This window comes from Equus przewalskii, chromosome 3 (genome assembly GCF_037783145.1).
Source record: "Equus przewalskii isolate Varuska chromosome 3, EquPr2, whole genome shotgun sequence".
In the NCBI taxonomy this organism is placed as follows: domain Eukaryota; kingdom Metazoa; phylum Chordata; class Mammalia; order Perissodactyla; family Equidae; genus Equus; species Equus przewalskii.
The window spans coordinates 49,945,965-49,973,783 of NC_091833.1; the positions used below are offsets into that span (position 1 = coordinate 49,945,965).

The 27,819-nt window shown below is 40.3% G+C and overlaps 1 long non-coding RNA gene across 1 annotated transcript; it reads left to right on the plus strand.

Moving 5' to 3' along the window:
- Positions 1–224: 224 nt before the first annotated feature.
- On the plus strand, positions 225–19,557 carry LOC139082644 (uncharacterized). Its single transcript, XR_011538851.1, has 3 exons — positions 225–524; positions 18,346–18,431; positions 19,523–19,557. It is a non-coding gene; the product is annotated as an uncharacterized lncRNA (long non-coding RNA).
- The last annotated feature ends 8,262 nt before the right edge of the window (positions 19,558–27,819 follow it).

Here is a 27,819-nt window from a genome sequence, read left to right on the forward strand (position 1 = left end):
CTCGTGACTGACCAATACCACATTTTACTAATCAATAGTCCAACTCTGACTAAGTGTTCAAAAAGTTAATAATTCACAAATCTGGTAGTGTATAAAACCATGGTAAGTGATGACAAACCATAGATAATCATGCGTCATAAAAGAAAATTCTGAGTAATGTCATTGAGTTTCCTCTTGCCTATTTTTGCACTTTCTACTTTCTCTTCCCTTTTGCCAGCAGGTTTGCTGCATAGTCATGGATGCTCGCTGTCCCAGGAGATTTTCTCGCCTTCCTTCTCTACACTCTAGGAATAGCACAGGCGTTGGCTGTATGTACTTAACCCACGCCAGGCTAGAACGGGACTTCAACCCTTTACTGAAGAGGCCATCCCCAGCTGTGAGAAGAAGCTTGTTCTTCACGGCAATTTCATTCTTGGCTTTTCTTCTGAGAACACGCAAGTGAAGGACACAATTAGTGTCAACAATGATGGAGTGTGTTTATTTTTTCATGGTGTGGACACCCAACTTCTGAGACTAGTTCTGAGGTCAGTGCTTGAGCGACCACCCAATGGTTTCATTCTTGTTAGTCTTTGCTGTCCTGTAGGAGAAAGGACTAAAAAACATGGGTCCTGACCTGCTGGAAATATGGCACGTTACAAAGAGAATAAAACACAGTTATGTGATACACACAAGCATTCCAGTTCCTCACGTTGAACAAATTCCTAGGAGCAGGATGCTGGGAAGAGATTCAGACACGGCCTTGAGATTTGCAGAATCTAGTCAGATTTTCTAATATTATTAAGCGTTGTGTGCTCCAACAAGTCAAGAAAAAAGGAAACAGTTAAGAATTCTGTTAATGATTTTTAGCCAGTGGATAGGAAGATATTTCACATATCTTAAGAGCCAATGAAACACAAAGTTCAGTTAAGTGTGTGGCCTCTGAATGATGGTCACAGACTAACTTTACTTGAAAATTGGGAAAGAAATCATTTAAAGCTGAGGGAACAGGTATGCACCCAACTTTTCCTTTGTGTTTGGATCACTGATATAGCAACTATAAAAGGGTTCATCATGTCCCATCAGTGTCTCAACAAGGATCTAGTGGTCTCCTGACTGATATCACTGGTGCTTAAAAACCAGACAACAAACCAGCACGCTGAGAAAGAAGACTAACAATATTTTCATAGAAAAAAAACACTCAAAATTATTTGGAGTGGCATAATTGTTTTCTTAGTGAGTATGCATACCTTAAACTTGGGGAAATTTAATAGTAATTATCGAAATTGTGAAGATAATTAAACCCGTACTGCTGTTTTGAATTAAAGAATCGGCATTTTAAATATTTATCAAGTTTAAGAGACTCTCCTAGAGCAACAAGTCAGCTTTGTAATTTAATATAAAGAACAAACTTTTGGTTGTTGATCATTTGTACCTTATGTTTGCTTTCTATTTAATTGATTTCTGTTCTTATCTTTATTATTTCCTTGCTTCTATTTCCTTTAGATTCAATTTTATCTCTATTTTCCACCTTCTTGAGATGGAAGATTAGGTCATTAATTTTCAGCCTTTCTTGTTTTCTTCAATATGTATTTAAGGCTATAATTTTTTCTCTAAGCACCGCTCTAGCTGTGTTTCACAAGTTCTGATAAATAGTATTTTCATCATTTTGCATTTCACAATTTTTCTGATTTTTATTATGATTTTTTCTTTTACTGATGGATTATTTAGAAGTATATTGCTTAGTTTTCAAACATATGGACATTTTTAAGTTTTCTTTTTGTTTTTATTTCTAGCTAACTTCTATCATGATCAGCAATTGTTCTCTGATTTCAATCCTTTGAAATTTATTGAGAATTGCTTTATTTCCACATTTGGTTAATTTTGATAAATGAGCCATAGGCACTTGATAAGATCATATTTTTTATAGTTATTGGGTGCAATATTTTATGTATTTGTCAATTAGGCCAAGTTTGTTAAGCCTGCTATTCAAATATTCTAAATCTGTGTTGTTTTTGTCCATTTCTTCTATCAGTTACTGAGAGAATTGTGTTAAAATCTACTAAGAATACGAATTCATTTATTTCTAAGGTCTGTGATTTTAAAATTTGTATTATTTCAGGTTAAGTTACTGGGTCCATACAAATTTAGAATTGTTGCATCTTTCTGATAAGCTGGTCTTTTTATTATTACAAAATGTCCTTCTCTATCTCTAGCAATAATTTTCAGCTTATAGTCTACTTTGTCTGATATTAGTACAACTTTAGCAGATTTCTTTCTGGATTAGGTTGGCATTATATATATTTTTCAACCTTTACTTCCAACATTTTGGTATTCCGTATGTTTTAGGTTCGCCTCTCATAAGTCATACGTCTTTTCTCATTATTTGTTTTTGTGTGTGTGTACTGATTGTTCTATATTCCATTTTTTCCCCCTCTGATCCATTTGCTTTCTGTATGCCAAATTTTTGTTGATGTTTCATGTAGTGTCATTTGTCCTCTTCGATTTGCCTTTCCCTTCCTAAAGAGGCTTGGAGAAAAAATCCCCAAAGATTTGTGTCCTATGTCCTACCTCAGACACTTCCGCGGTCACTCCCAGAACTTCCTATGTTTCATTTGCAATACCTGCAGTTCCTCCATGGTTCATTTCATGCATCCCACTCTTTGCCCGTCCCTTAGATTTCCAGCTCATTTTCCCCAATACCCCAGTCTCAACAGTCCTTTAAATCTGCCTTTATACTGTTCCTCCCTACACAGCTTACATCCCATGGCCCGTCATTTTAATCAACACATTGTATATATACTTGCCCCCTCTCACCTGGTTGAATTTGCTATATGAAACCCCAACTCGGATTAAATCCACCTTTCTGCCTAGTCTGTCCTACATCTTTTCAACTAGACACACCCGGAGAAAAATCACACTGATTGCTCTTGCTTTATCATTCTGACTGTGGATTTCAAGGGGGCTGCTGATGCTGCCTGCCAGTCATACTATGTTTCTAGTCCATTCATTCTGTCTCTCTACTAGCTACTGCCTCATGTCTTCCTCTCCTTGAGCCACACTCTCAGCTGATGACCTGCTTTGCTAATTCACTAAGAAAAAATGAAGCATCTAGAAGAAAGCTGGCACAGACTTCCATCACCCCCAAGCCCATATACTAGCAGGTGTACCCATGTGCTCTTTTGTTCCATATGTCACTATAGATGAACTTTCTGTGATCCTGTCTACTGTGCACTAAGACCCACCTGCTCTTACCTGCTCAAGGCACCACCCCAGCAATCCTTACCTGTCTCCTAATTTAAAAATTTCCAGCTCTATTGAATCATTCCCAAAAGTACATAAGCCTACAGTTTTTCCCAAACTATCTCAAAAAACCTCTCTTTGACCCCATATTGATGATATACAAATCAAATACTTACGCATGGGGAAAAATATACTTAGTGAATTGAAAAATAAGGGACAAATTGGGGGAAATATTTGCTACTCACATCACTCATATCATAGACAAAGGGCTGATGTCTCCATTATAAATAGCTTCCATAAATTAATAAGAAAAAGTCATATCACAACACTGGTAAATGATATGAATGAGAAGTTCAGAGAAAAGTGAATTATAATTTGACTCTTAACCCTATAAACAGATGCTGTCCCTCGCTCATAAGAGAACAAAAAAAGCAAACAGGTACTATTTTCACCTCTCATATTGGCAAAAGAGTAAAATTTAATTAAAGTGTCTCTATGGAATACTGGCTAGGAGCCTGTGTCTGGAGCCAGACTGCACGGGTCTGAGTTCTAAGTAGAGAGACTTTGAACACTTTTCTTGACTACTCTGTCCCTTCATTTCCTCACTTGTTAAATGGGAATCATAATTATACTTACCTCATAATGTGGGTATTTTAAGGATTAAATGGGTAAACTTATATAGCATGCTTGCAAGCAGCTCCTGGTACAGAGTAAAAGCTATTATCATTAAAACAGCATTTTGGGGTATGGGGGGCTGTGAGATCATAGTCAACTTCATTCATTGTTGGTGGAAATCTACATTCTTACAACTTCTGTGAAGGGGTAGAACCTAGCAAAATCACAGATGAATATGCCCTTTGACTAAGGAATCTCACTTCTGTGAGTTTATCTTGCAGATATACGTGTACACATTTGGAATGATGTGCGTACAAGTCTAGTCATGGCAGCACCATTTGCGAATGCCCATCAGTAGGGTACTAGCTGAATAACTCACCTCTAACTCTCTGTGTGCTGATATGGAGATTTTCAAGTTATCTTACATATGTAACAAGATACATTGTTTTCAATAAGAAAGCGTGAGATGGAATAGTCTTGCGTAGTATGCTACCATTTGTGTAAAAAAAGAAGGATAAAAATAACAATAACGTTTTGCATATACTCGCAGATTCATAAAGAAGCTCTGCGACAGTTCACAAGAAGCTATTAACAGTGGCTTCTTGTGGGAGTAGGCAGAGGGGGTTTAGGGATAGGAAGAAAACTTCCCACTGAAGCCTTTTTATACTTTAAAAAGGATAGATTTACACTCTCTGATAGATAGATTGAAAAAATGCCGGAACATGTCAGTCCTCTGTCTAAAATCCTCCAAATGGCTTCTCACTCTTCTTACAGAGCAATTTAGTCATTACGATAACCTACAGTGCTCTCAGTAATTTGGCTCTCTACTTCCTCTCCAACCTCCTCCATCACTGTCTGTGCACTCACTGTCACAGTCACACTGCCTTCTTGCCATTCCTCGAAAATGTCAGACATGCTCCCGCTTTGGACTCATTGCTACTGTTCTCTTGCTTTCAGTGCATTTCCGTCCATGTCCTTCTGACTTGAGCAATCATTTCCTTCGGGTGTCTGTTCACTCTATCAGAAAAGCTTTTCCTGATCATCCTATGAAGGATCATGCCTTTATCTCAGTCATTCTTTTCATCTATTTATTTTTTTATTTGAAGTAACATTGGTTTATAATATTATATAAATTTCAGGTGTACATCTTTATATTTTGCTTCTGTATAGACTACACTGTGTTCACTACCAAAAGTCTAGTTTCTATCCATCACCGTACATGTGTGTCTCTTTACCCCATTTACCCTCCCCCCTTCTCCTTTGGTAACCATCAATTTTCCTGTATTTGTTTGTTTGTTTATATTCCACGTGGGAAATGCAAATAAAACCCCCATGCCCATCAGAATGGCTCTTATTAAAAAGACAAGAAATAACAAGTGTTGGAGAGGAGATGGAGAAAGGGAACCCTCATGGAAAACAGTATGGAGATTCCTCAAAAAATTAAACCTAGAACTACCATATGATCCAGCTATTCCACTTCTAGGTATTTACCCAAATAACATGAAAACACTAATTCAGAAAGGTATGTGCACCCTTATGTTCATTGCAGCATTATTCGGTCATTCTTCAAAAACCACCCCCACCCCCACATACACTGTTTATTTTCCTTCATGGCATTTATTACCGCCTGATACTATAACGCATGCATGCACGCACACACACATTTGTATACATGTCGATTTCTGCCTCACCCCTTCAACAGTGTATCCCTAGTGCCTAGAACAGTGACTAAAAGTGAAACCAGGAGTTCCAACTCTGCTAACAGTGCTCTTTCCTAATAATGAGGCTTCCATTTCTCGGCTCTGCTTTCCTCTGTAGTTTGGCTTCATTTTCTCCCATTGAAGACAAGCTCTCAACAGTTGGCTGCCAACAGTTTCATACTCACATCCTCCCATTTTAGGAAGCCCAAGCCAGGGAAGAGTGCTAATTTGAGGAATCACTTGGAGAGACTGGGGATACTTGCAAGAACGGGAAAGCAGCATTTGGTCCCCCAGACGAATGTTCTCTCCTCTATGGCATGAAGATATTTAAAAGATATTGACCCCTTTTTTGCTTTCATGTTCTCAGTTATCTTTAGGTTGGCTGTAGTTGGTGATATATGACTTCTTCAAGACCTTAAGGAACTCCTTCTTGAAGAATGTGTGTTTCTTGCATTTTTATATTTTTAAAACAGCTTATCTCTTTTCTTTATACATGAAATACAGTTTGGCTATGTATGAACTCTTTGGATATATTTTCTTTCCTTAAGAATTTTGTACTTATTGCTACATTATCTTCTGACATGTAATTTTGTTACCAAGAAGGATGACCTTAGACTCAGACTCAGATCTACAGAATAGATTCTGTACTAATCCTTCTCAATTATTCATTATTAAAGGTTTTTGTTTGTTTGTTAGTTTTCTGAACCAGCTCTTTGAAAGAAGTTATGAAAGAGGTAGATGCCAGAGCCTTGTTCCGGGATACTTGAGATTTTTCTTATGATCTAGGGATTTGTGAGAGAGTTTACATGTCTTTACTATTTCCCAAACAGTTGAGACAGGCAGTAGTTTCTCCTTCACAATTCATATCCTGCATTCTTCCTCCTGCCATAAAGAAACACTGCTTCCTGGAAACACGGCTTTTCCACGTGACATTTCCTTCTGCCATACTTGCTCTGCTTCTGGCATCAAGTAAAGTAGATGGAGCCTCCAGTTTCTAGCTATAGCCCACCTCTGCCTCCTACATCCTTGCAAACAAGGGATATTGTTTTTGCACTTGAAGGTGTTCGCCACAATTTTGCAAATTATAAAATATGCAGGGCTTTTTTTTGATATCTATAGCAAGTGGATCCTATCATCAGTTAGTTCTCTCACTGTGTTATCTTCTCCCAATTTCCTCCCTTGCGATACCGTCTTCTGTTCACTTTGTGTCTTTTGGATGATTTTTGGCTGAGAAGGGGAAAATGTTGATTTCATGTCAGTAGGTTCAAATTTGAAGTTCCTTGTACTTTAATTTCTTGAAGCACTCTATAAAATGGCAGTCCAATAAGGGGAGGATAAAAACAGAGCATAGAGTTACCAGCCTATTTGTCATGTGCCCCCTACTCTGCTAATACTGGAAATAAACCATTGAACTAGACAGACATGGTTTCATGTCTATATTCTGGTTATAGGGATAAAAATATTAATAAGAAAGCCAAAATGAAATAATTGGAAGTTATAGTTAAGTGCACTGAAAGAAAGAATATGCCAATCACATCTTTGAATCTGACAGCCACTGTCATCAGGCTCAGATTAGACTGATTTTTGGTTTTTATTGCTTTGGAAATACAGCCACGGTGCGCTATAAAACCCCAGGCAGCAGCTGTCTTTATTTGGCAAACTTTGAAACGTATGTTCTATCTGTTCGCCAAGACTGGCTTTGTGGCTGCCCAGAGATTCAAGAGACGGTTTGAGTAGCCCACAGTTTCTTTTCCACAGAATGCCACAAAGTTGATGAGTTATCTTCTCTTCATGGGAACTTATTTCTGACTTAAAAAAAAATCAAAACACGGTCTTTCTTCTTGGCTAAAAAAGATATATATTAGACCTAATAAAAGGAGAAGGTAACAAGCCTTAAAACCAAGAGCTAAACATGTCTGTGATCTGAGTTAGCCAATGTTAAATATGGTTTTTTTTTCATAGTTGGGTACTGGGTTTTTTGGCTAGAGCTTAATTATTTTTAAGGCATCACGGCTCTTCCTGATATAGATTAGAGCAATGACGTGATATTGACCTAGAGATTAGGTCCGTAGCCTTATTTCAAAAGATGTTTGAAAGTTAAGAAGAATTTTAGAAAAATCACTCAAAGATATTTGAAAGAAGAATGTAAATGTACTAAAGAATGCAAATTCTAAATTAATTAAGAATCTGAGAATTTTTTGTTCAAATAACTGTTAAGGGAATTTTGTAAATTTGTCTTCATCTGTATTGAATTCTTTCACAAAATCAAATAATTAAGGATATGTTACTTAGCATCTCTTGCTAGTTCTAAGAAAAAATTTATAGACTCCTGGAATATCAGTTCCCACCTACTTTATATTAAAGTTTATTTATTTTGGAAAAAAATAGTATAGATGATAGAAAACCCTTGCCTATCTTTTGTGCCCTCTTTTCATAAAGCAAATTCATTTTCACCTACTAATACATGGTGATATTGAAAGGCAAATAGTTATCCACTGAAGTTTAGCATCAGAGCATTGAACAGTGAGCATTGTAATGGATTATCAAAACTAATCAAATGAAAGGATTCCAAAGAAATTAGTCTACATTCTAATTTTTATATTATTCTCTTAACCTTCTTTCCTGCAGATATATTCATTGTGTACCCTTATGATTAACTAAAACACATTTAACTGAGTTTCACATGTTAACAGCCAATCACATCCCAAGCTCTGAAGTGCAACTTCACAAGAGATACTCCTCAAACAGAAAACATCCGTGTGGTCCAGCCATACTTTTACCATCTTAAAACTATTGATTTGTTTTTCTTTATATACTTAGAGAAATTTATTTTTCATTAGGGTAGATGGAACAAAGAGCAAATCTTTCTTGACATCATGAAAATTCAATCTAACTTTTCTTTTTCCCTGGAATGTTTATTCTTCTTCCAACAACATAACAAATATGTGGTGATTCTTTTAATTCTGCTATATTACATTAAAAACTCACCTCCCATATTATGGCCAACAGGCACATGAAAAGATGTTCATCATCACTGATCATCAGGGAAATGCAAATCAAAACTACACTAAGATATCACCTTATACCTGTTAGAATGGCAAAAACAACCAAAACAAAAAGTAACAAATGTTGGAGAGGTTGTGGAGAAAAAGGATCCCTCATACACTGCTGGTGGGAATGCAAACTGGTACAGCCACTATGGAAAACAGTATGGAGAGTTCTCAAAAAATTAAAAATAGAAATAACTTATGACCCAGCCATCCCACTACTGGGTAGCTATCCAAAGAACTTGAAATCAGCAATTCCAAAAGTCCCATGCACCCCTATGTCCGTTGCAGCATTATTTACAATAGCCAAGATGTGGAAGCAACCAAAGTGCCCATCAACTAATGATTGGCTAAGATATGGTATATATATACAATGGAATACTACTCAGCCATAAAAAATGACAAAATTGTCCCATTCACAACAACACAGATGGACCTTGAGGGAATTATGTTAAGTGAAATAAGCCAGATAGAGAAGGACAATCTCTGTATGACTCCATTCACATGAGGAATTTAAACATGTAGACAAAGAGAACAGTTTAGTGGCTACCAAGGGAAAGGGGGGATGGAGGGTGGACAAAATGAATGAAGTGGTGCACCTGCAACACGACTGACAAACAATAATGTACAACTGAAATTTCACAAGATTGTAAACTATCATAAACTCAATAAAAATTAACTTAAAGATATATATCTATAATTTATACACACAAAAAAAACTCACCTCCCATATTAATGCTAAAGCCGATAAGCAGTTCTTGGTGGCTCTTGGAAACTGAAAACAAATGTATTATAAAATATAACTGGAGTAACGTCTTATCTTGTGGATCTTGCTTGACAAGGAAACAGAATGATTTTAACATCACTAATTTTAGGGAATTTTACAGTTTCAGTTAGTTTTGCTTCATAGGATTCTGATTAAATTCAGTTTAGAAGGAAAATATCATATGCAATGGACCTTCATACCAGTTGAGCTTTGTTTCAGCCAGCTCAGGCTGCCATAACAAAATACCATAGACTGGGTGGCTTAACCAACAGGAATTTATTTCGCACAGCTCTGGAGACTGGATGTTTAGGATCCAGGTACCAGCAGGGTCAGTGTGTAGTGACGGCTCTCTCCTTGGGTTGCAGATGGCCACCTTCTCGCCATTTCTTCACACAGCCTTTGCTCTGTGCACGCAGGTTAAGAGAGAGAGAAAGGAAGTAAGCTCTCCAATGTCTCTTCCTCTTAGGGCATGAGTCCCATCATGACAGCCCCATCTTCATGACTCATCTAAACCTAGTTTCCTTCCAAAGGCCACATCTCCGAAAACCATCACACTGGGGATTAGGGCTTCAACATATCATTTTTTGAGGGGACATAATTCAGCCCATAGCAATATTTATGCAAATAACAAAAGCATCATAATGATATGTAAATGTAGTCTCTTTCTGGTCATATGATTAATTATGCAACATTATTTTCATTATAACGTATGCAATTTAAACTGATTATAAAATCATCCAGTAGAGAAGAAAGGGGGCTTTCATGTCTGTGGCATGAAGATATTTTTTAAATATTGGTCTTCCTTTTCATATTTCTCCTCTTTTACTTCTGTTTGAGAAGCCAAGTTCTTCTGAACTTGTATCCTTAAAGAAAGGAACACATAAGGTAGAAGAAAAGAAGGAATCTTCCCTGATTTGATTTTCAAAAGCCAAAACCCTAAGGAGAAACAAGAGTAATTCTGGTGTAAATATAAAGGCAAGTTTGAAGACTATTCTACAAGCTGCATGGAGCGAAGAGAACTGGAGTCGAACCAAGGAGAATGAAACTGTGGGCGGGAAACAGAAAGTTGAGCTTTGTTCCCCTTCATTTTATGGGTTAGAGTCCCTAAGAGATGACTGGATCCTCGAGAGGTTTTGGAGAGACTGAATGAGAAACTCTGTTTCCCACTTCCTGGTTTAGAGCCCTGGTGAGGTGAGAAGACTCCAGAAATTTGAGGTACCTGAGAGCAGAGGGCACATGCCACCTGTTTTCCATAGTAGAATCCTGATGAGGTGACAAGAGGGAAGAGCTGATGTTGAGTCTGGGTCCACTGAGCCAAAGAGAGACTTAGATTCCTGTGCTGCACGTGATGACAGAAGCAGCAGAATAATTCTTGTCTCTCAAGTGGGATGAGGAAGAAACAAAGAGAGTTGCTATACCTGAAGGGATTGTATGCACAGCATGGGGGACATCTCATTGCCACCTGGTACACTGGTGACTGAGGACTACAGAGCAGCAGTGTGTCAGTGGATAACTATGTAGACAGATGACCTTGAGGATCATATGCCTCCCCACAAGGGACCTGGCACCACTCAAGCCCCCCATTTAGACACAGCTCTGAAGAAATTTCTAGGTCTCTGACTGACTGTGGTTAAGTTTGGGCCACCCAGTGGATTGGGGGCTCAAAATAGAAATTGTAAAGGAAGAAAGTATGACACATTTTCCCAGGGACCAGCTCTGCATTCCAAGAGGTATTGTCAAGCCACAAAATCCTCACTCCCTTACATCTTTCCCTCAGGGCAACAGATGCTTGATTACATAATGCTCATGTTTACATAACTCTTCCCTGCACTGTGACTCCATATACTCAACAGACCACCAGACATTTTCACATGGATGCCTCAAAGGCACCTAACGCTCAATATATTTAAAAATCATACTCATAATCTTCCCCTGAGCTGTCTTCGGTGTGTCCTGCCTCGATGAGTAGGACCCTCTCTGACCACAGTGCATGCCAACAATCTGCTCCTGGTCATTGACAGCCCTCTCTCCGTCACCACCTATGTTCAATCCATCGCTTGTCTCCATTTCTACTATGACCACTTGAGCCGAAGTTACCATCATATCTCCTTCTGGAGGGGTCTATCCACAGTCACTCAGTGCCCACTTCATCATTCTCTACACTGAAACCCCAATTTTTTTTTCTGCTTTATCTCCCCAAATCCTCCTGGTACATGGTTGTATATCTTAGTTGCAGGTCCTTCTAGTTGTGGCATGTGGGACGCCGCCTCAACGTGGCCTGACGAGCCGTGCCATGTCCGCGCCCAGGATCCAAACCAGTGACACCCTGGGCTGCCGCAGTGGAGCGCACAAACTTAACCACTCAGCCACAGGGCCGGTCCCCCAAATGATTTTCAAAATGAAACTCTGATCATGTCACTCTTTACAACTCACCCAACACCCCTCACAGGTTCCCCTGTGTCAAATGATTAACAAGGTGACAAAGGTCTATGTAAACTGGCTGCTGTGTTTTCACCCAAGCTCATCTTAAGCCATGCTCTCTCCCTTCCTTCACCCCAGCCACACCGGCCTCCTTTCCCTTGGTTAAACCCACAAAGCCCCTACAGCCTCAGGGCCTTTGAGCCTACGCTCTTTCCATATGGAATACTGTTCTTCACATCTTCACTGCCCAATTTCTACTCATACCTCCGCTCTCAGCTCCTTATCCCTGACTCTGCCAACCAGTTAAATCCTCCATTATTGGTCTGCAAGTACTAGGTACCTCTCGTTCACAGCAATGGTAACAAGTAAACTGTTTGTTTATTTTGTGATTATTCATTACCCTCTGCTTTCTCTGTTAGGTTGTCAGCTCAGTGAGTGGTGAGAACAAACCTGCACCCTGATTTTATCCTCAGTGACTCAGGCACATAGTAGACATTCAATAAATTATTGAATGACTTTAGAAGTCTTCTCAAGTGAGTTTTCACTACGAAAATAAGAGTTGGCATTCTTCGAGTGCTAACTCTAAGCCAGGCACTATTAGAAGCCTTTGTTACATGTTAGCCCATTTAACTCTCACAACGACCCTGTGAGGTAGGCAGGGCTATTATTATTCCTGGCTTTCAGATGAGGAAACAGGCACAAGCCTCATACAACAGGCAAAAGACTCAGAGAGAGCCAGCCTGCACTGCCTTGGGAGTCTGTTCCACCGTGAGCGGGTGTGCTCACCTGGGAGGCGGCTGCTGACACCTGTTTCATCATGAAGTATAGATTTAATCTATACTGAATTATATTAATTATAAAACCACAGAAAGCTTACAAATATTAAATTCTCATTAAATTCTGCACATTCTCCATTCATTTATTTAATGAGTGTTTATTGAGCACTTTTCATATGCCAGAATTTGTACAAGAAATGAAGAAACATAAAGGAAAATGAGAGAGTCCTTATGCTGAGATGCTCCTGGTCTGGTGAGATAAATGGAGAGAGAAATAAATCATTCAGTACAGTTTGATGGGAGTGATTGTGAAGATGTCCACCAAGGGCTGGGCGCAGAGGGAGATGATCAAGAATCAGTGTTTGCTAGCAGGGGGTGGGGATGGTCAAGAATATAATTTGTGACCTCCCGGATTCCCTATAAGCAGAGTGGTGTGAGGTGGACCCCTGTTCAGGATTCCTTACATCCCTTACTCTCTATTTTCCCACAGCCCTACTGTGTTTGCTAGGGCTGCCGGATAAAACCACCCCAAACTGAGGGGCTTAAAGAACAGAAATTTATTTTCTCACAGTTCTGGAGGCTTGAAGTCCAAGATCAAGGTGTCTGCAGGGTTGGTTCCTTCTGAGGAATGTGAAGGAGAAGCGGTTCCATTCCTTTCTCCTAGCTTCTCATGGTTTGCTGGCAATCTTAAACCCTTCGAAGAATCAAAAATATCATTCAGCTTTACTCTCTTCAAGTCTGTCTTGCTTCAGTGGTTACATTGTGTTAAGCTTCAATTTATTCATTCTTTTATAGTCTTTCCATAAAAATTGCTCTTCAGTAATATAATATGAATAGAATTAAAAATATGTATACACAGAATCCTGCTGTATATAGGCTTTCCCTCCAAGAAATATAGGCATTCCTGTTTAATTACAAACACCTGGTTAGCGTACACCAAAAAAAAAAAAAAAAAAAAGTATTTAAAAATAGGCAAAACCTGCTGTGCTCTGTATCCAATGCACTTCTCCCCTCTGCCCGAAACGACCAAGCCACTGTTCTTAGGGAACAGTCTGCACAACGTTTCCTTCCCGCCACCTAGGTGCTTCGTTAGTTGATTACAACCCTTATTCTCACATTGACGCTCTTGCCTTTTTCAGATATAAATATGCTCTCTTCGAAGAATCTTTCTCTCCCTGCCCCTCATTTCTTTCTCTTTTCAATCTATTTATAAACCCCGACCAACCAAAACATGGCTGATCTACTCCAGCACATTTCTATTAAAATATCTTTAAAAAGCAAGAGGGGGCTCAGGCGTGTCCGTCCCGAGCCCTGCGGAGCACGGGGGCCTAAGGGAGCGGTGGGCTTTCGGCTGCACCGTCCACGGTGCACCGTCCACCCCATGGGGTCAGAACTCGCCTCCTGCCACCTCCGCTGGGGGCAGGGGAGGCGCATGCCTCAGGCCCTCACCCATGGAGCCTTGGCACTAACGACCCGAGCTGCCAGATCTCAGATCCGAGGTCCGGGGCAGTCAGCCTGTGCCACGGTCTCCAGTGGTCCACACCCCACCACTCAGTCCACACTCCATCACTATGCTTTTAGCAGCCCCACACCTTTGTGCTTCATTTTCCCTCTCGTGGGCATCAGGCCTCGCCCAGGGGAGAGGCCCAATTGCAAGGCACAGTTTATTGCACCTGCAGCTTTTTTAAATGTCAAGTTTATTAAGGTATAACTCACAGGAAAGTGCAGTTGGATGAATTTTGACAAATGCATACTGTCCTGGAGCCATCTCCACAATCTAGACATAATGTTTTCATCACTCTGAGAAGTTTCATCACGCCCCTTTGCAGTCGGTCCCCTGCCCTGTCCCCAGGCATACAGTAGATAATGAACATTTGATGAGGAAATTTTCATTACTTACTGCACACAGTGAATTCTAACATCCAATAACTAGAACTCAATCCAAGCACCACAACAACAAAGAAACCAGGAAACACACAATACATCGGAAAAAAGAACAGCAACAAAAAAGCAAGACAGAAATGCTCTAATGAAATGATACGTTTTGCAAAAGCATAAACTTCTAAAGATCTTGAAAAAATCTGGAACTTACATCAGAACACCCATAGAAAGGCCTCTCTACCTCTTCATCCTACTCTGATTATAACCATTTTTTTCAAGTAGCAATATTTACAATAAAATAAAAAATATTTATTGATTTGAGGAGTTAATTACTAAAGAGATGGTATTCAATTTTCAAGTGGGTTGTGGTTCACAAGTTCAATTGTCAATCAGTTGTTTCTATCTCAACAAGTATTTTTTTTCATGAACATTCATGAACATTTTATAATGTTATAAAAAATTAGTATTCAAGTGTTGTTCAAAAAGAGTATTCTAACAGCTGTTACTTGCCTGAATTCTAGATTTTGGAACCTGGGGACCAAGCAAGGCAGAACAAGGTAGAGCTACAATGAATACTGAGGAGGGAAAATCATCAGGACTTGATATTGGCTGGAATGTAGGAGATGAAATTTAGGGAAGAACAAAATAATGGCTCCTATGATTCAGATGTGGATAACTAGGTAGATGGCAATGCCGCCAACTGAGAGAGGGAATGCACAGAATGAGGAGTGGCACTGCGTGACAGGCCTGCAAGCTGTGTTTGACACGTCAGTGGGACATCCAAGTGGAGAAGTCTAGTGGGAATTGGACATAGAAATCTGAAATTCGGGAAAGACATTATTTGCATATGGGTGGTCGTTGAAACCATGAGACTTGATGAGCTCTAAAGGAGTATAAAGTATGAAAAATGTAATTCACCAAAACTCTGAGGAAACTTCAGTATATCATGTGGTCAGATAACCCATACGGAGAGAGAGAAAAATCAGAGATACTTTTTGGAATGTCATTATATTATTTTCAAAAGAATAACAATTTGAAACACTCTAAGTAAATCTGATTTAAATGCCACATAAACCTGAATTTCAGGGAGGTCATGGGACAAAGGTGTCAAGCTTTAACAAATCTACGCTGGGCGCTGCGCTATGCCAATCCGCCAGCCAATTGCACTGTAGTCACCTGAGAAGCTTTTTAAAGATAAACTTGTCAAGCCCTTTGCCTGTGCGTTTTGATTTAGGAGGTCTTTCATGAGGCTTCAGGCTCAGTATTTTTAAAAGCTTCCCAAATCTAACATTCCACCGGCTTTGGAAATGTCTTCTTCATAACACCTTCACCCTTTACCACCTCAAGTTGAACACTTTACATTTTTTTCTTAGAGAAGAAAATAAGGCTCAGAGTATTTTTGGAGCTTAGAGGTACATGGCTGAAGGCAGAAAGTACCTTCCAATTTCCTAGTAGTCACCAACTTTTGTGACTAAGAGAAACATATAATTGCCAAGCTCAGAAACACCTGGAAATAAAGGAGGTGGTTATTATAAAAATAAGTACCTGTAGGTAGTATTTATTTTATTGAAAAAAAAATGGCTTAGAAGAAGAATCCAAGCTATAATAAAATTAATTATTGTTCTGCAAGCCGTCGTAAAGGAGGGTTTCCAATGAAAGGGATTCATTGTCCCCATTCAGCTACGCACATGGGTGCCAGCTGTGCATCTGCTGCGCTGCCCTTTGACCTGCACCAGTGATAACCTGGATGGTGCCGAGTAGTTTTACCCATCCACAGAACACTGGCCTTCCTCAAGATGGCACTAGGTGGTCCACTGAGTACATATTTGTCATGTGATTTTTAAAACTACTATTTACGCTATCTCCTTCTGGAGTTTTACAATGAATAGTAGAATATTAAAGCCCCTGAGAATTCCTACAATCAAGAGCCCATTAATTTTGTTTAATCTGATGTTTCCAAAATTAATTTGACCATACGTTACTTTTTATATAAAACATAGTTTGGGAAATGATGCTCCAGACAATATCATGACAAATTTTAAAATTCCAGTGAGATCAAGAAAAAGAGTAAATCGGGGGCCGGCCCCATGGCTGAGTGGTTAGGTTCGTGCGCTCCGCTGCAGGCGGCCCAGTGTTTCGTAAGTTCGAATCCTGGGCAGGGATATGGCACTGCTCATCAAACCATGCTGAGGCGGCATCCCACATGCCACAACTAGAAGGACCCACAACTAAGAACATACAACTATGTACTGGGGGGCTTTGGGGAGAAAAAGGAAAAAATTAAAAAAAATCTTAAAAAAAAAAAAAAGAAAAAGAGTAAATCGGTGATCATCCGTTGAGCATGTAATGAGCAAAGCCTTAGGGTAATTTAGAATAATAGCATTGGATTGTTAATCTTGATAATATACAGTTTCTGGGTTAAAATAGAGTATCTAAGCATATTAGTAATATACAAGACAATTCATGGGAAATATTTTAGAAATTTAAGATAATCTACTAACCCCAAATATTTTAGAAATATTCATCTCCTTAAAATTATGAGGCTAATTTAGAATATTGTTACCTATTCATCAAAGTAATTCCTAGGGGTTTTTCCTAGTAATGGTAATAGCATATGTACTCCTAAAAATATGAAAGTTAAACGTCATTCAATATCCAACTTACCTTTCTGGATGCATCTTCCGCTGTTTATGCCATGCTCTAGCTTGCTGCACTAGACTCTACAACACTCTCAAATGTGTAAAGAATTTTCAGAATCTCCACACATTTGCTCACACTGTCATCTTGGCCTGGAACTTTCCACCCAAATGCACCTTTCCCTTTGATCTCCTTCTCAAACCACTAATGGCCCTTATCACACGGTGTTAAGCTCCCCTACAAAATTGTGAATTCCAAGAGGACAAGAACTAAGTCGCGTTTACTTGAGTAACACGTAACATGTAGGGTTTTAATGAATTTTCTACTGGGTTAAATTTAGAGTATTCTATTATTCAGTCCTTTCCCTAATGAAAATACACCCTCCAGTGGGCGGAGTTAATGAGATCTGGTGTGGAAGGCATCAAACAAGTCTAATCCTCACAAAGGTTCTTCGCCTAAAGTTTGGGGCCATTTGGAGATTTATGATTTATAATAGTTTGTTGAGGCCTGGCCATAAAACATTGAGGAGGCTCAACATGCAAATCCTTTAGACACAATAGGGTTGATTAGGGATGCAAAACCTAGGCCCAGAAATAACACTTTTGATGCAGAACCTAAAATTTGATAACAACATAAATAACAGCAGCAACAACAGAGTAGCAGTGCCAAGCACTCTTTTAAGGGCTCCATATGTATTTAGTCATATAATCCTCACAATGACCCTGTGAGGTAGTCACTATTATCCTTCCAACTTAAAGGAGGAGAAACTGAGGCACAGAAAAGTAACTTCTCCAATGTTACACATCTTGAGTGATAGAACTGAATTCACCTTCTAGGTTCACCTAGATAGGAAAAATAGAACCAGTAAACACCATAGGTATGGAGTTTCTGGAACTAAACTGTCTGTCTTCATAGCCCAATTCTAACAGCTTTGTGGTCTTGGGTAGGATATTACCTTCTTTCTGTCTGTGTTCTCATCTCCAAAAATACCTTGTAGCAGTTTTAATTAGAGTAGAGTGAATTCTTTGCTGAGCCAATCTGGCTGCCTCAGGTTCTCCCTGCTGGGATGACTTCCCTTGTCCAGTCTTTTAGGGTCATTTCTGAGAATAGAGAAGGATTTTTCTGTGGGAGGGCCATACCACCTTAACGGTCCCATGTCCTATTGGTTCCAGGAGGTTGCCTTTGGGTTGAGAAATCCCAATGTCCTATGTGCAAGGCACGAGGTGTTTTGCAATATAATGCCCTTAAAACTGTACTCAGCTGCTTGTTTATCTTATTTTCAGAATGTATATCAATGACAGAAAGATTTACCATCACACTCTGAATCTCCAGTTGAAGCAAGGCCCCATACTCATGGCTTCTTCACAACGTAAGTGAATACTCTGTCCTTTCTGCTAGCTTTGAGCTGTACAGAATCAGCCTCAGGATTCTGTGACAGGCTGGGGTGATGGTGGCATTGATCTTTCCTGGGGTGCTTTGTCCATCCCTGTACCGATTACTGCCCACATGCTGGTCAAAGAGAAGCATCGAGTCTTCTGAATGGCAGCGGATTTGCAGCAGAGGGGTTTTTGAAGGAAGACACAGTGCTTTCTGACTCTTCTAGTTTCCCCCAAATATCTCCATTTCAAGTACCTTAAATCCCTCATTTTCTTCAACAATGCCATTATTTTTTTGTAAGTATCAGGGAATTTGGAAGTTGCAACCCAGCAGGACTTTCAGCATCTCCAGTTTCACAGCCTCTGCTGGCTAGCCTCAGATGGAAAAATGGCTTTTCACCCCAAGGCTATGCACTTAACCTGCTGTCCCTTATCTGCTTTCCAACTGCCCCACCTGAAGGGAGTTAATCTCTCTTTGTAGCCATTATTGAAGGCAACATTGCCTACAGCTTCTAAACACATAGGCATCCTGCTGGGTGGCCACCAGGGCTCATTGCTCAAGCTTCAGTGGGCATGAAGTCTGAGTCCCAAGAGACAGCAGGATGGTTTAGCTCCTGCTTTGCCACAGCACAAGACCTGCAGCTTCCCATCCTACAGAAGGGGCAGCAGAATTCTCAATTCTTCTCACGTGAACTCATCAAGCTCCACATATTAGGGTCTGTCTTTTTCATCACTCCATTTCTTTTATGGCAACTTATTTTTTGCTTGCAAGTAAGTGAACCAAATCTATCTAGCTTAAGCAGAAAATGAGAAATTTATTGGAAGGATATTAGAATAATTGATAAAACTCAGTCATAAATGCAACTGGGCTTTAGGAACAAACCAAGACCAGGAACTCAAAATTGTCAAATTCTCTCACTTCTCTTTTCTATCCATCTCGGCAGGCCGGATTCCTTTGTCTTTCTCTCTGCATCCCAGCTTTGTTCCCCAATCTAGATTAAAAAACAACAACAACCACAAAAATAGGCAGTGACAGCCTTGAGTTTTGTAAGTCTAGTCTAACCACCTCCTTTTACTCTTGCAGATGCTGATGAAGAGACAGATAGGCCCAGCTTGGGTCACATGACTCTCAATAAACCAATCGGCTGTGACCTAGGATCACAGTGCAGGAATGGGACAACAATTATGTGAATGGAGGGAGGCACGTAGGGGATGTTTCTTAGAGAAGAGATTCTTAGAGTAGACAAAGTAATATGTACCCAGTTGTTGAGCTGTAGTAGTGATGCTGTAGCCAATGTTGTCAGAACAGGTAGAAGAATCTCATATAGATTCACCCGCAGTGTAACCGCTCTGTTCAACAGCGGTGTAGCTTGCTACGATGTGCTTAGAATAGTGGTAGTAGGCAGATATGGTAATTCACAAATACCTGTTTAATGAATTGAAAAATAAATAAATAGAGGTCTCTATCAATTCGGTAGGAGAAATTAATTTTAAAGCACTCTAATTAGGTGTACCAAAAAACCCACTTAATTGGCACAGACAAGAAGGATCTTAAAATTTGCTCAGAATTTCATTCTCCTCAGAAACCGCAGATCTGAATTTGTATTCCATTTGCGAAACACGTAGAGGTATTTCTCCTCATATTCACAGAATACAGTGTGCTTGTTTCTTTCTTGTTCTATCTGGCTCAATCTAACACGTCTATGCAAAGGAGGATCATGCCAGGCACTGACACGATTATTGTCTCTCTAGTAAAGTTGGGGAATTTCTAGATGTTATTAGTTGTATTAATAACCTCCTTCGCATACTAATAGCCCTGGTATAAAGGGATGATTGTTATTTACTAACAAAAGAGGTTGACAGAAATTCTTGCACATATAAATTCAGGAATCTGCCACAGCGTCGCCCACAATCTCTACTTTTCCTTCTTCCAAACTGCTTTAAGAATAGGCCTGAAATATCTCACCTAATATAGTTGGACACTTGGTAAGGGAATTCATTCTCAGCATGAATAGTCACATGAGGAATTCTCTTGTGGCTATTCAAAGTGAAAATGCTGCACAATAAGACTAGAATTCAGCCAGAGTTCTGGTACCTAGTGCCCGATTTGGCTCTTTGGTTCTTACCTAATGGTGCAATGATACTCTATATGGGACTACCCACAATCAAAGAGAGATCTTTTAAAAGGAAAGGGGAGTGGATAAATTCTACATAATTGTGCCTTGATTTTTTAATCACTTACTTAAAAAAAAAAAAAGCAGATTTGACACAATCTCAAACTTGCAGACAAGTTAGAAGAATGGTGAAGGAAAGATTTTTATCCTGAGCCAGTTGAGAGTAAGTTACCAAAATGCCCCATCAACTCAGAATGCTTTAGTGTGTAATTCCTACTAAGAGGGATGCGCTCCTGTGAAGCACAATATACCACCAATGTTAGGAAATTAAGACTGATATATCACTACATCTAACTCCCAGGCTTCATTCAAGGTTTCCAATTGTCCCAATAATGTCCTTTATAGGAAAAATATGTAGTCCAGAATCACATGTTGTAGGATACGTGTTGTCGTATTTCTTTAGACGCCTTCAATCTGAAACAATTCTTCAGTCCATCCTTCACTTTCATGACCTTGACACTTTTTAAAGGTCACAGAACAGGTTACAGTTTGTAGAATGTCCTTTAAGTGGAGTTCGTCTGATGTTCCTCCAGGATTACAGTCAGATCGTGCTTCTTTGGCAGCAAGATCATAGAAGTGAGGCTGTGTTCTCCTTGCCTCTATCGGGTGGCATATGGTTTTAATTTGTCTCCTGCCTGGTCATGGTAACTTACGTCACTTGATTCAGGTGGTTTGACAGTCTTCCCCACTGTAAATGTAATCTTTTCCCCTTTGTAATTAATAGATATTTTCTGAAAAGGTATGTTGAAATCCTGTAAATATAACATTTCTCAACAAAATTTCAAATTACTCATTCATTCATTTACATCAATATATCCGTTTGCTTTTTCACCTTTTTGGGTAAGTAAGTTATTAGCATTCTGCTGCAACACCGTCTACTCATAACCCACAACTCCTCTGATTCCCATACAAGCCAAAGGCAATGTCGCTCTTTCCCTGGGAGCTCTTTTGGGCTGCAGAGGCACACCCACCCTTGCTCAGGGCAAGCCAGAAGAAATGGGAAGTTAATGTCCTGAAGGCAGTCCCCAACGAAAGATGAAATCTTGCAGATACATCCCTTAGCTTCTTTGTTCCTCGGGTTGGACAACTCAGTGTCCTACACTGTTTCCCCGAGCTCCTCAGAGGGACTGAGCCTACTCACCTGCATCAGTACCTTGCTCAGTAACACACCCTTTCTTATTGGCTCCCTTCCCTTTCCCATCTCAATTCCCCACCCTACCGGGAACCTCTGCTCCCTGAGATCACCTGCCAATAAACTACTTGCACTCAAACCCTTTTCACAAGATCTACTTCTAGGGTGCTCATCCTAAGACACATGTCATTTCTACACTACGAAAACTTTAAAGGGATTTTTCCATGTTTGCAGCAAATTCGTGATCTGACAATTTGGTTATTATTCAGTCATTCCTTCAAGACTTTGCTTTTCTCTATCTAAATGAAGGGGTACCTCCCTGTGATACCAATCTCCCAAACGAAGTATGGAGTCAAAACACATGCACAGGAGAAATAAAATGCTCCCTGGCTCCTTACGGTGGTAGGAAATCAGGCCAATCGGTGTTAGCAAAACATTGTTGAAACAAAGTGTGTGCATGCCCTCTGGTCAATCAGCTCCTTGAAGTCAGAGTATTATACAAGTGCGTTCTTGTTTTTGTCTGTTTCCATGTCACGTTATAGTCAGTCCTTGAGTCTGACCAAAGCATCTGTTTCCCATCCTCCACCGTGTACTTCTACTGGGAATGACCATTTTTACTTCATAAAAGTAAATGCATACGACGCGTGGCATTTTTTTTGAAGAGAGGGCTGAAAATAATAATAATGTACTTGTACTTGCTATTCTTAACCCCCCCTCAAAACCACTCAGTACAAACAACTTGTAGACCATCTCCGTCTGGGAAGAGCAGATTTAGAAAGATGAGAGACACTATGGACAGTGCTACCACATATGAGAAAGGAAATCTCACAGCTCGGCCCGAGACATTGCGGCATGCTACAGGATGTTGACTCACTTTGCAACTATAGTTTTTCTGAGCATAGAAAAAAAGCAAAATAGTTTTGATGCAATGAGTTCAGCTCCAACAAATCTCTCCTGACCCGGCATTGCTACTGGACTAGATGCAGCCAATGTTAATATCTGTATTGGACGCTCTGTGACATTAGTTTTCCAAAAGAGCAGACCAAAGAATTTCTCAAGTAGAGAAAGCTCTCTGTACACACAGTTGTCTCCTGTACAATCAACAGGGGTAGTTAGACAAACGAGAAGAGGCAAGAAATATTGGTGACATTTTTAAAATAAACACATGGTTCCTTCCTAAAAAGGAATATATTTGCAAATAGCACAACCTGCTAAATCTTGCCGGCCAATAGAGTAGATGCAAACATCCCATCCACCTCTCTGAGGGAACTTGCAGTTTTCACTCAGAAAATTTCCAAAGTTATAAATAAATGTTCCAAGCATGTCTGTAATTACTTGTTACTTCCAAAGTATTATCTGGGTGGAACTTCACTTTACCTAAAGTATATTTTACAACTGACCAGTAGTAAGGAATTTAGTCCAAGAAAGGCACATTTTCACTTTAGGTAGGACAGGTTATGTAAACACGGCACCCCGTTCTGCAATGTGGGGCACATTCCCCCCACGCCGAGTTCTACCTCTCCATCAGAGCGAGCAGAGGCTGACACGCAGGATCGCAGGTCAAATAAGCGAGCAGGATGCCATTCACTTCTCCACCAAAGCTGCAGTTGGAGGGTCCTCCACCCCAACAAGAGGGCCTTCGACAAAGAAACTTGTTTGAGAGCACTGATACCCCAATCTTTTCTGTCTTTCAGCCCCTCTTTCTTGGCCTTGGGAAGATAAACATAGCTCAGCGAGGGAATCCTGGGTGGAAATAGAAGAAGCCTTGTTTATTTGTTTGCTTTCATGGTCTTTGAATAGCTCAGATGTTTCTACAGTCATTCGTGCCTGGGGTCCAGAGCGTGTGAACGGTTGGTTTTCCTGGACCTTCTGGTCCTGTACAAATGGCTAGTTCTGATGATTTAGCTTTGTGAAAACATGATATCTTTTTTTTTTAAAGTTTTTTTTTTCCCCCCTTTTTCTCTCTAAAGCCCCCGGTACATAGTTGTATATTCTTCGTTGTGGGTCCTTCTAGTTGTGGCATGTGGGACGCCGCCTCAGCGTGGTTTGATGAGCAGCGCCATGTCCGCGCCCAGGATTCGAACCAATGAAACAGTGGGCCGCTTGCAGCGGAGCGCGTGAACTTAACCACTCGGCCACGGGGCCAGCCCCTGATATCTTTTTTTATAACATTAAAAATGAGTGTGTGGGGCTGGCCCCATGGCATAGTGGTTAAGCTCAGTGCGCTCCACTTCGGTGGCCTGGGTTTGCAGGTTTGGGTCCTGGGAGAGCACATATACCATTTATCAGCCAAACCGTGGCAGTGGCCCACATACAAAGTGGAGGAAGACTGGCACAGATGTTGGCTCAGGGCTAATCTTCCTCAGCAAAAAAGTAAAATTAAATAAATAAAATTTTTAAAAAGTGAGCATGTGGTATGAAAAGATGCTCATCATCACTAACCATCAGGGAAATGCAAATCAAAACTACACTAAGATATCACCTTACACCTGTTAGAATGGCAAAAATAACCAAAACAAAAAGTGACAAATGTTGGAGAGGTTGTGGAGAAAAAGGAACCCTCATACACTGTTGGTGGGAATGCAAACTGGTGCAGCCACTATGGAAAACAGTATGGAGATTTCTCAAAAAATTAAGAATAGAAATACCTTATGACCTAGCTATCGCACTACTGGGTATCTATCCAAAGAACTTGAAATCAGCAATTCCAAAAGTCCCATGCACCCCTATGTCCGTTGCAGCATTATTTACAATAGCCAAGATGTGGAAGCAACCTAAGTGCCCATCAACTGATGATTGGATAAAGAAGATATGGTATACATATAAAATGGAATACTACTCAGCCTTAAAAAAGGATAAAATCGTCCCATTCACAACAACATGGATGGACCTTGAGGGTATTATGTTAAGTGAAATAAGCCATATAGAGAAAGACGATCTCTGTATGACTCCACTCATAGGTGGAAGTTAAACATATGGACAAAGAGAAGTGATTGGTGGCTAGCAAGGGAAAGGGGGGGTGAGGGGAGGGCACAAAGGGTGAAGTGGTGCACCTACAACATGACTGACAATAATGTACAACTGAAATTTCACGAGGTTGTAAACTATCATAATCTTAATAAAAAGGTTTTTTTTATAAGATTTTTTTTTTTTCCTTTTTCTCCCCAAAGCCCCCCCGGTACATAGTTGCGTATTCTTCGTTGTGGGTTCTTCTAGTTGTGGCATGTGGGACGCTGCCTCAGCGTGGTCTGATGAGCAGTGCCATGTCCGTGCCCAGGATTCGAACTAACGAAACACTGGGCCGCTGCAGCGGAGCGCGAGAAATTAACCACTCGGCCACGGGGCCAGCCCCAATAAAAAGTTTTTTTAAAAAGTGAGCGTGTGAAATGATTGAATCACATTTTTTTAAAGAAAAGAAAAATAGAAAAATGGCTACTTAAGAAAAGATTTTCCAGGTACTTGATAAGATTTGAGGAAAATATTTCTGTTAACGCAAAATTTTAAAATCCATAATGACAAAAATGAGGTTAAGATGATAAATATTAAGGTCACATTTTTATATGTGGCTCATCTAGAGCTTCTCTTCTCATAATAAATATTTTTGAAGATGAAACTAACACTTACAGTATTATCTTTAGCTCAATACTGATTCAGAGACAAAGGGTATTTTCCTTAAATATCAGTCCATCTAATTAGACTCTATACTTTGTAATTAAAACAATTAATCCCAATAACATGAAAGTTGATAAATAGCAGGATATATAATGGAGCTGTCATATGCAATTTGCTTCTTATCAGTCATTTGGCTATTTATTAAATACTCTTGTGTCCAGGTTTGTGCTGAGATCCGAGGAAATGTGAAAGAAGTATAAAAACATGATTTAAAACTTCAGTGGACTTGCTGTGTCTTTGGAGGGAGGGATACAAAACACAGTTCTGATGACGTCTTCTCAAAAATCTCCTAGGGCCTCCGCCGTGTACCCCATCCCACAATGCTCCTCGATACACTCTAACGTCCAGTCAAACCACAGCTACTTGTCATCCCTTGACAGTGCCCTCACCAAGATCCGTGCCCGTGTTCAGACAGCGCCGGCCGGTTAGAAGGCCCTTTCTCTCAAAGCCTCCTCTCAAAATCTTCTGCCTCAGTTCGATGGAATCATTCTCTCTTCCTCATTCCCTTCCAGGTAGAAGTGGTTCTTCCCTGTCTGAATTCTTTTTTTTCCCCTTCTTCTCCCCAAAGCCCCCCCAGTACCTAGTTGTATATTCTAGTTGTAGGTCCCTCTGGTTGTGCTACGTGGGACACCACCTCAGCATGGCCTGATGAGCGGTGCCATATCCATGCTCAGGATCCGAACTGGTGAAACCCGGGGCCGCTGAAGTGGAGTGCGTGAACTTAACCACTGGGCCATGGGGCCGGACCCCTTGTCTGAATTCTTCTAGCTCTATTTCTCACTGTGATTTTTTTAATTCAACAGAGTACTATAGATATTTGTATATATTTCTTATTTGACCCACTAAAATTACCTTAAGGCAGTGGCCGGCCCGCAGCCAAGTGGTTAAGTTCGCACGCTCTGCTGCAGGTGGCCCAGTGTTTCGTGGGTTCAAATCCTGGCGTGGACATGGTACCACTCATCAAGCCATGCTGAGGCGGCATCCCACATGCCACAACTAGAAGGACCCACAACTAAGAATATACAGCTATGTACCCGGTGGGGGGGCGGTTTGGGGAGAAAAAGGAAAAAAATATCTTTAAAAAAAAAAATTACCTTAAGGTATTTCAAATAGTTTATCTACCCATCTCCATACACATCACCAAACTCAGTATCTGGCTTATAATATGTACTCAAACGTAAAGTCATTGAATAAATGAACCAATGATTGAATGAGTACTTGAAACAGGGAATAGTTAAGAATGATGATTGTGTGACAATGGATGCAGAGTAATAGGAGAGTAAAAGGAATTTGAAGGAGAGAGTGAAACAGCTGGAATGTGGCCTGGAATAGCTAACTGGGGGATTTAAACCTGATTTGGGTCTTCCAGGTTGATCATGTCCAGCCATGGAACCAGAGGGGCTAACCACTAGGAGTAGGAGTCTGGCTGACAGACTAGAAGAGGAGAAGAAAGGAATCAAAAGGTAGGTTGTAAGAGGAAAGTTTCAGGAATTCCCCAACATGAGGCTGAGCAGGAAATATACAGGCCACAAGACAAGACCTGATGATCTGGAATCCGAGAAATTAAGCTCAGCTTCTGGGATGCAGACTGTTTGTAGAGAAGTAACATGTTCAGCGGCAAAAGAATGAGTTTTGAGTTAAGAAGGTCTGGGTTTGATTTCAGTTTTGCTATCCGTTGTTTTTGTTGGGTGTGGGCTTCTCCACCCCTCCATTTTCTCATCGATAAAATGGGAATTATAATTCGGGGGTGCTGTGGGGGTTCAGTAAGATAAGCTGTGCAAGGTGCTTGGCACACAGGAAGAGCTCAGTAAACGGCAGCGAGCGCTATTGCTTGCTGTGGGCTCCAATTTGAGTGCTTGTTAGGTATGGTTGCCCCCAGGTCCATTCATGGCCAGAGGGTCTCTGAGACTTGAAGCCTGTTCCTAATGGTTTGAGAAGAAGCCTCTCTGGAATTGAGATGGAGATCCTGATAGAAGGGATGATGATTATGATGATAACAGAACTTACAGCAGCTGATATTTATTGAGTGATTATTAGATGCTAGGAACGATGCTAAATGCCTCATAAGAGTTACTGCATTTAATCCTAACAAAAATGAATATAGCAAAGAAAACAACTGAGACTGATATTTGGGTTTGGGGGCAAAATCCTCTTGGAACAAAATGTGTCTTGATCTCAGGAGTCCCAGTTACTGCGACTATTGCAGAAGCCAGGGCAGGGAGGCCATGAGCAGCAAAAAGGCACACAGATGCAAGGGTTTACCCCGACAATGAAATCCAGGACATAGTAGTTAAAAGATGTGGTAATCTCAGATGTGGTCCAGGCAGGTAACTGTGGACCCGGTCCAGGCAGGTAGTCTCTGACCTGATCCAGGTGGGTCTCTATCCCAAGGACTCCAAGCTG